The sequence below is a fragment of the Solanum tuberosum genome, unplaced genomic scaffold (assembly GCF_000226075.1).
Source record: "Solanum tuberosum cultivar DM 1-3 516 R44 unplaced genomic scaffold, SolTub_3.0 scf00453, whole genome shotgun sequence".
NCBI classification, from domain to species: Eukaryota; Viridiplantae; Streptophyta; class Magnoliopsida; order Solanales; family Solanaceae; genus Solanum; species Solanum tuberosum.
Window position 1 is genome coordinate 8,601 of NW_006239393.1, and position 9,474 is coordinate 18,074.

Sequence of the window (9,474 nt, forward strand, 5' to 3'; positions counted from 1 at the left end):
ACATTACTTTTCCCAAAGAACACAATGTTCTGGAAAAAACGGGTCTGAACAGATTTTTCTGAACAGCCACGTTCCTTGCTGCAAATGGCTATAAATAAGAGGTATTTTCATTTTTCAAACACTGAAATTTTTTCCTCTCTGCATACATTTCTTGCATAAATAAAATTGTCGATCGACTGAGTCTGTGTGTGCTCTTGTTGATGTTCGTGCGTTCGCTGAAGTTATTGAAGTTTGAGGTACCGCTACTTCTTTAACAGGTTAATCCGTTTTATCTTGGGAGGAATTAATCTGCAACCTCGGGTACAGTGGGGGGATTAAATTTCTTAAGGAAACACAGTGGTTTCTGTGGACTCGGATTAAAATTCATTCTGTCTATTTCATCTTTTTTCTGTTTCTGTATTTTTTACTAACCTGAATACAGGAGATATCAGTTCATTATGCAAGGCAGAAGTTGAAACACGTCAACACTTGTTTTTCACTTGTAGCTTCTCAAGGCAACTATGGCAGAAGATGTTGTAGTAGCTACTCATCAACAGAGGTTGTGAAGGATGGAGTGAAGAACTGGAATGGGCCGTAGGGTATGCTAATAGCAAATCTATCATTGCTGATATTTACAGGATGACACTAGCAGCAACAGTTTATCAGACATGGAAGGAAAGGAACCTCAGAATTTTTCAACACAAGGAGAGGAACATAAGCATGCTTAGCATATTAATTACACAAGACATTCATCATAGAGCTAGCATGATTCCTAGACTAAAAGGATATATGCAAAACCTTAATTTTTAACCTTAGAATAGTTTCTAGTTAGAGGTAGAATGAGCTATAGTAGATCTCTGAGAGTGGGACAAGTCCACATCCAGAGTGCTAAAACTGTAAGAAGTGACAAACTTGGTAATAAAGTTTACAGTTACAAAAAAAAAAAACACTTGTGTGTGCATTTTCATGATTGTGTCGTGTGTTTTTAAAATTAAACTTTAATCTTATTTAATTTAAAAATAAAACTTCCATCTTATTTAACTTAAAAATAAAATTTTCATCTTATTTAGCTTTAAATTAGAACTTTCATCTTATTTAGATTAAAAATAAAACATGCATCTTATTTAGCTTAAAAATAAAACTTCCATTTTAAGTTTATTAAAGTAAAAGAAACTTTATCATTAAAGTTATATACATTTTAAAGTTATCTACATTTTAATTGATATATAAAATATAATTTTTAAGTGAGAAGTAAACTATTTAATTAAAAATATGTAATTTAGTAGTGAAGTGAACATTTTAAGAGAAATCAAAATATAAATAAACATAAGAATTAGGCAAATAAATTCAACTTATAATATATTCATAAATAAAAAAATTATTTATAAAATGTATTTTTTTAATAGAAAAATATATTATCATAGAAACAACGAATAATTAAGGTTGTGAATGTTATTATAAATGTTGTTAAGAATTATGTTAATATACATGAATGTAAAGTGATGTAGAAAAGAGAGTTTAAGGGGAGGTATTTTTGTTATTTTACACACTTTGTCCCAGGATAAGTTATCCTGGGATTACTATTCCATCCCCAAGGAGGGATAACTTATCACAGGACTAATTGTTAATTCTGAGATAAGTTATCCCAGCCTTTGCTACCAAACAATAGATTAAAGGCCACCTAAAAGTTATCTCGAAATTAATTCATTTTATCTATCACACCAAACGACCCCTTAGGGCACTGGCTACTAAGTTTCTCTGAATAGACCCCTCTCACTCAACCCAGTCAGAGCAGAGTTACAAGCTCTGAGAAGGGGCCTTTTAATCACAGTGGAACACATGAATTTAACCCCCCCTTGAAATCAATACTGACTCAACTAATATTATGCACATGATAAATAATAACAACTTGTTCTATGATAATTTGATTGTTGAGTGCAAGTAATTAATGATGAAGCTGGAAATCATCAAATTGTTCCATATGTTTTGAGAGCAAAATAAAATTGTGGACACTAATTTATCAAAAGAAGGAACAAAGATAGCAGCTTTTGATGAACCTACCATTTTGATAATTCCTTCCGTGTTTATTCAAAAGGAGGTGAAAACAGACATTTTAGAAACTAGTTATGCTAGGATAACAAACAACCATATTAACATTTCTCAAGGTCAGGATATGGCCCAAACAATTACTAACGAAAATAAGCTGAAATAGACTAAAATACCTTCAAAATAATTATTCTGACCATAAGCTGATATGTTAACGGGGAACTACTTTAACTCTCACTTATAGACTAAGATGCTATAGATTTGTATTTGTAGAGCCGTTAAAATGAGCTTAGTCTATGAGACTGGTTCAACCCGATTTGTTATCGAAGTAGGGTTGAGATATGATTTTTCAAGTCCATTTAAAATTGTTAAGCTTGAGACTTGACCGAGGCCGGGAGAGGATTGGCCCATGAGTCAAAAGTATTTGTTTGCCACATTTGATTTTAAAATTTTCTCATTTTTCTCATGTTATATCTTTCAAATATGAGATTGTAATTGCAAGCACCACTAATCATATGTATAATGTATGTTATGATTGTAATTATAAAGTATTTTTATATAAATTTGGTAGATATTTAAAAACTTAATATATATTCAGAATTTTAAGTTTTGGTTGTATTGTATTATATGAATATTATTAGATTTATGATATTTGGAGTAACTGAGACTTAACCTTAAGCTTGAAAATTTAGGAATATGAGACGTACTTGACATATTAGTTGGCAGCTAGAATTATGAATTTAGTTATAAATTAGAGTGAGTTGTGGGTCTAGGCTAGTCATATAGTAACATGGGTGTCTATGGACTCATTTGCTTACAAATTATGCATATTTTGATAGATTGGGAATGTTCGAAATCCTTACGGAAGGAAAAAGCAATTTTTTGAGAATTTGTGACACGTGTTCGGCATTCAAGGTATGTTAAGAACTTAGACTTCGTTGAAGGACGTTTTTCTAATTAAAGATTAAAATGGGAATAGACAATGGGTAAGGGCAAAAGATGGAGGTCTCCTACCAATGGTGTGACGGGAATTGGTACGAGTACCGGTGTTATAAAAGGGAAAGTTTATTACTATAGAATGTGGATTGTAATCCGAGAATGCCAAAGCATGTGGGTATTAGCTGATGTATTATTGACTTGAATTCTTTTGTGTGATTGTATTTCTTTATTGAACTCATATATTTGTGATAGTTGAGGTGATTATATATGTTGCTGATATTTGATTGATTGAGATGCATCATCATCCCCTTTTATTGAAATCATATTATGCACATGCATTGACATGAGATTGAGTATAAGTTGGGCACGTGGAGATCCTTTGTGCTGGGATTGTGAGATGTTAAGATTGTTTTAGTCTAAAAATAAAATAAAAATAAACTTGTTTCGAAAAATCGACTAAACTTATTATTTGAAGAGAAATCGATTTTCCAAAAGAAACAGAGACGCCACTTAATTTTTTTTTAAAAAGAAATTAAGAAAACTTATAGTTTTTCAAATGATTAAAACAGATTAAAATCAATTGTAATAAAAAAGGGGTTCGGGGTTCAATTTACATTTCGAGAAGGTGTTAGTCCCTCAAAATGCCCGCTAACTTGCTGCGGTTCACCAACGATTTGACTAAAACATTTGACTAACTTGAAAAAAAATGAATTAAGGAATAAGAAACCATTTTTATTTTAAGGTAAATAAACTTAAAAGAGAATTTTTAAGGGAAATAATTCATATTGCAAGACAACTACTAAAATAAGACTAAGTAATAAATAAAAATATAAATATTTTAAATTGAGCATAAAAAGGAGAAATGACTTTGTTCTGGGTAATTTAATTAAATAGAACAAATTCAAATAAAATGAGTTAGAATATACGATAAATAAATAAAGAGAGAAGTAGTAAAGTCGAATTTTGGCTTATGGCCCAAACTCAAATTTTTGCGGACCCTTGGTCCACCTGTCCTAAGCCTAAGGTTTGCCATAAATGGACTTGACCCATTTTTGGGGTCTTTTGGACCCATTTTTCCTGCTAGGACCTTCTGTATACAGTTTCTGTATATCAATGTATATGGTGCTTTGGGCCAATTTTTCTGTGTATATCGTTGTATACCAGTAAATACATGCTTATATATCAGCTTTGCTCCTGTATATCAGCTTCCCATTGCCTTGTATTTCAGCATTATGTTGATAGGGCTGACTCTATATATATAAAAAAACTGAACCTCCATGGCTCAATTCGGGAAATGCAAAGATAGGAGTTATGGAGTCTAAGATGAACTCGATCCGAATTCCATGTGACAAAGAAAAAGGAAAGAGGATTAATATTACAAAACTAAAACACAACAATGTGTCAAAACAAAAGATGATAACACATTAAAAGTAGATTATTGCAATAACTTTTATCAAACATGGTGGCGAATATGACGGTCTAAGAGAGAAAGGAATATGGACTTGCATTAAACTAAGATTTGGAAAAAATCTTGAACAAGAAAACAGAGTCAACATTTTTTGATTGGTTCAATTACAAAGGATATGGAACTTTAGGCAACTTCATATAAGAGATAAAAAAAAGACAAGGTCAGAAGTGAGCAATTGGAGAAGTTACTAACATTAATTAAGTACATTAGTAAAACACTCTAGATAGCACAAGATTTTAACACATTGAATAGAAATAGGCATTTGTTTATTGAGATTTTTTCGATAGCAATTGATTTAAGCAGAAAGGTCAATAAATATCCAAACATCAAGTAGGCAGTGATTAACAAATGCTAATTTAACATACTAATGAAGAAGCTTTCTCTACAACCTATAGAAACTCCAAAACGGTGAAAAGAGGATGATCATTATGTCCGTATTTAGTTAGAAAGAAAATAACAAACGTGTGTAACACTAAAAATCAAGTAAATTCTAACATAAACAAAATGACAAATTAATACCAAGAACTTGTGATTGAAAAATTTATATAGCATCTAAACACGGATAAGAACGAGAATGCTAAATCACCAACTTCAGGAAAAGAGATTGAAAGAGGAACAAACATGTTTTAGCATCTTCCCAAGACACTAGAGGTAATAACAAGATTTTAATACAACCGAAGAACATGAAATATTTCTCAAACTAAGAAAAACATAAAGCTGTAAAGACAATCATTTTTAAGACTAATCTAGACATTGAGGAGGAGATCTTAAGAATCTAAATCAGTTATATATCAAATAGCGGGGTCATTCCTCTAAAACTTAGTCGAACAGAGACATAGAAAGGAAAAAGAAAAGAGACTCATAATCTAAATCTGAGCCAGAATAAGATCAAATTTCAGATTAAATAGGAAAAGAACAAAATTCAGAACAAAACACGGAAGGAAAGAACATAAACTTAAATACTAGTTGAGATACTTAATGTTCTTAAGTATCGCGAGCCATATTCAATCATATTGCAAAAATATACCTTATTCCGGGCAGCGACTGAGACAGCAACAAGCAGGGACAGGATCTTCTACCACACGAATTCGAACCTCAAACAACCAACCAAGAATTTCGAGCTAACTTTGAACAAGGAACTTCTCGCTTCTTCGAATTAAAAGAAAAGAACCGTCGAAAACTTTTTAAGTATAAAATTTCGTTCAAAGAAATTCCAACCCTCAAATTAGTGAAGGAACAGGGTATTTATAAGGGGAAACTAGGGTTCGGAATTTTGGGGGGAAAGTGGATGAAAAACTAGGGTTCAAAATTTAGTCTGTGATTCAGCTACGAAATAAATAAGACGAATTAATTATAAATTAATTGATGAGCTTCTTAACCTTAACTAAATGAAATAATTAATTCAAATACAAACTAATTAGTTCAAAATTCAAACTATAATTCAAACCAAAACTAAATTAATAAAATATTTATTTTAACAATGTACAAATCTTTGATATGATTTTCAACTATTTATAAAATATACTAAACATATATATAATTATATAAAATATATTTATTATTCAAAATACTATAGCTATCGATGGAAATTACTTAAAATAACCGTATAACCATTTGAATTTTATAAAGCTAATTATTCTAAATTGTTTGAAATTTAAGAAGCTCGAAAATTAATTATTATAGGGGAGGGTCAAAATTGGGTGTCAACAAAGATTATAATTTGGGCACGTGGAGATCGTCCGTGCGGAAATTGTTTGATTTTATGATAGTGCATTGAGATCGTCCGCACAAACGTGTGGAGATCGTTTGTGTCAGTACATGGACCTCGCGAGTCCCCCATGGGTCATGAACTCTCTATATTTTTGAGGAGTATCATGTATATACGACTGAGAAAATACTTGTCATCTGAGGCATATCATTTCATTGTGTCACACTGCATTACATCTCATTACATCCTTCATTCTTGTTGATTATGTGTTTTATTGGTGGTTGGATATTGCGTGATATTTGATGAAACCTGACTGGTAAGTATAACATAGACTTGTATAAGTAAAAAAGATGATTTTCTTATATGAACTCATGTCACTACTTCTTCGTTGTCGGTCGATCTATTAGATATACAAGGTACATGTGGTTTCGTACTCATACGACACTTGTTGCACTCTTTGTGGTGCAAATTCGATTCCGAATACTAGTACATCTCATGGAGCTTTTTGAGTCCGAGCTTGGAGTATCTTGGAGTTGTGGTGAGCTGCTTGGTTGTTCAGTGGCCCACACCTCCCTCTATCTTTTATTTATTCTGTTGTTTTAGTATTCAGGCATGATATCTCTTATGTTTAGACTTGTCATTTTAGTTTCAGGCTTGGATAGTATTTTAGCTTTCCGCATTTCGTATTTATGAAGAACTTAGTATTGAAGATATTCTACTCGTTGTTTACTTTTTCACCTTTATTACTTAGTTAAATTGGTAAAACTAAGGGATTGACTTACCTATTGGTTGGGAACATAGGTGTCATTAAGACATGTGAATTTGGGTCGTGACAGCTCATGAATACTAGATCATGAGTGCAATAGCATTAGATTTAGTAGATTTTTTTACAATTATTAACGATTGTTGTGTATTTGTTAATCAACAAGAAAATTGGGGAGAGAAAGTTCTTCCATTTTTGTCATATTTCAATCTCCATATATATATTATGCATCCAAATACATGTATCTTGGCTACATGCTAAGCAGATACATCACATCTAGTTGTATATATCTAAATATGGGATGTAACTTATCAAACACATCAATTTAGGGGAAAATCACGCATATAAGTATTTGTCGTATTATTGATCCAAAAAAGTTATATATCGAAATATTCAAAATACTTCCCAATTTTTTTAGCATCGGAAATCTTTTTCACTGCTTCTTCCCTGAATTTGTTATTCAATTCTTCCCTAAAAATTTTCTCCAAAAACAATTCGAAATTCTCAAATTTCTTCTATTTTTTTTAAGCATCTAAAATATTTTCTCATAGATACATATAGTCTCAACTCAGACATATGTACACTTTATCAAATACCTAAACTCTTAATTAGATACATGTATATATTTTGTTAGATGCATGTAACCTACTTAGATACATAGTTTGACCACTCATAACATAGTATTCCTATAATATATATTAAGCACTCTTGATCATATCTCGAAAGTGTATATTTATCGCTTAAATTATACGGGATTATATATAATGAGAATAAATTTTGTATGATTAGAAATACTTCTTTTAATTGATAATTTTTTCTAATCCAAGTAGATTTTTTTTCCCTCTCATTGTGTACGTAGTTACCATTCAACGGTTGACTTTAAAAGTTATTAATCGTGATATATACGATAAAACCTTGGACTAATACACGTTATTACAAACCTTTCTTAAATAGTACTAATAGAATTGTACAAATTTTATTTTTTTATATTAGGTCAAATATTACTTAATTAATTTAAAAGTATTAAATATTATGATTATTTTATTAATCTTGAAATATTAAATATTAGAAATAATTATTTGCAAGAAATAATAAATAATATTTATGGTCCTCGTAAGTATTGGATTAGGATTACTAGTGATAATCGGTTTTGGGGTAATATTATAAATATTAAATAGGTTTATGGGATATTAATCACCGTGCTCTTCTGTTTACATTAAATTATTTGAGGTTTTTACTGTTTACATATAATCAATAGATGTATTGTATTCTTCATATTTATTGATTGTATCTCTATTGTTACTTGAAACCATTATTTTGTTCGAGGGCAGAGTTAGAAGTCCGAATACAGGATCATTAATTTTGCTCAAAATAATGTATATTTGTATTTTAATTATTTTTTTTAAATGCATAAATACTAAGTTCAGAATTCAGTTATGAACGGTCGAATGTTGTTTGGGTTGTTTCATGTTGAGAAATATGTTGTATGTTTCAATTTTCATATGAACGTGACGATGTTGATTTGGAAATTGATGTTTTGGATATGGTTAATGAGAAATACATTGGTCATACTACTTTCCCTGCTGGGTTTAGTTTGAGACGCAATGACCTCTTTGATTGGAAGGGTATGCTTGCATTCGATCAACAAGTAAAAGATGCGCTCCATGTCTTGGTATTTAACAGATTACAGAGAGTTGAAAGCAAGCGGAATTCACATTTTATAGTAGTGATTGTTTCATGCTTTCTTTAGCATTTTTTATAATGGCTTCTTCGCTCTTGTGTTGTTACCATTTTCTCTCATGCTCCCCTTCTTCTTCTTTTTTCATTTTATATGAATAATAACATTGTTGGCTTTTTATGCTCTTCACATATGATCCATGTCTTCCAATAGTGACATGATTAAGCTATTCTTCGTGTTAACAATTTCATACAAAATTTTCTTTTTTCTTAATACTACAAGTGTGGGCATACTCGGAGGCATGAGCGATAAGATTAAGAATAAGTTATTAGGATCTCAGGTCCAGTTTCGATCTCTAACTAACTTACTTAATAGGCCAGGCCGGCGGGAAGAGAGATAGAATGGACTTCATAGTGAACAACAAGAGGGGATGAAAAATTGAGATAATTTGAACATGTGAAAAGGAGATGCACAAACACTCAAGTGAGGAGGTGTGAGAGGTTGGGCATAATAGGCAAAAACAAAAAGCATTTGACAAAGGTGATTAGATAGTAGATATGATAACTTTAGATTGTCGGGTATAAGGTTAATAGGTACGCAGTGTTGTTTTAGTTTTCGAGGATTTAGGTTTGTTAATCTATATCATTGTACCGGACACATTATTGTAGTTCTTGCTTTTAATATCTACCCCCAAGAACCCTCTCCCACCCTTTTAGTGTTTTAGTAGATAAATATTCTTGAGATAATATTTTTTTGCTTACATATGATCAAACACTAGAAAATAAATAAAAATCAATTTCTTTTTCTAAAAAATACTCTTCGTGAAAAATACTCATCTTTATACCAAACACACGAAATCGAGCTAGAAATGTCAGCTCCTAACCACAATATAT